This window comes from Arachis ipaensis, chromosome B09, assembly GCF_000816755.2.
Source record: "Arachis ipaensis cultivar K30076 chromosome B09, Araip1.1, whole genome shotgun sequence".
Classification (NCBI taxonomy): Eukaryota; Viridiplantae; Streptophyta; class Magnoliopsida; order Fabales; family Fabaceae; genus Arachis; species Arachis ipaensis.
The window spans coordinates 108,385,801-108,386,852 of record NC_029793.2 but is presented as its reverse complement, the minus strand read 5'-3'; positions in this window follow the sequence as shown (position 1 = coordinate 108,386,852).

Below are 1,052 nucleotides of genomic sequence, written 5' to 3'. Positions count from 1 at the left end.
ACTCTGTATTTTCTGTCTTCTTTGAGAATTTTCAGAACAAACTCAGACTCCAGCCCTTGGATGTGATAGCTCTCAACAAGAATTGGTTAAAAAATGAGAGAATGTTACTAACAGAATTGGTTAGATAGTTAAGTATTAATCATGATCTTCTTGTTTTCTTTAATTTACTTGTGAACTACGGCATGCATGTTGAGACAAAGGTTCTTCATGTGTAATTGACCATCAATCATAATACAATAGATATTCAGCAACATTCTTAGAAAAAATAAATTTAAATAAATTATAATATAAAAAATATACATCAAAATAAAACACTATATTTTCTCCTATAAACGTGAATCATCTTGCGAGGCTTAATCTTTACTCTTGAAATAATGTGAAACATCATTGTTGTTGACTTACAATTGATAATTGTCCATAAAGTCAAAGAACTTCGGAGGCAATCAATTAAAACTAATTAAAATACATGATATTAAATGTCAAATTTTAGTCACTGTCACAATATTTCGTAATAAATATAAGAAACTTTTATTTATTTTTATCATAATTTAGTGTTTGTAGTTAAAATATGGTGACTAAATCTCATTTTTGTGGTAGTGAAATGACTATAAATGGTGGTGATGTGTGTATATATATAGTCGCTTGAAACTTCAATAAAGAAATGAGCAAAACGACATTTCTTCAAAGGTCGTTAAATAAAAGATCAAAGAATGATATCAACGATGACATCGTGTCGATATTAGATCCATGTTCTTGTTTTGCCACAAGAAGGATATAATTAATAATTATTGATTTATCAAAGTACAGAGACATATATATATAATTTCTGTAGCAAAAAGTATATAAAGAAAAATAAACTCAATTATGAAATACTGGGATAAAAAAATGATTAATTATTACATGTATAGAACCAATAATATAATTAATTATCTGAATGAACATTTTGCTAATAGCATTCAGTGAATGTCAGAGTTCGAATGGGTTGCAATTAATAGAGCTGGCGACACAGCAATAATTTCAAAATCGAAAATAGTTGAGAAACAATAAAAATT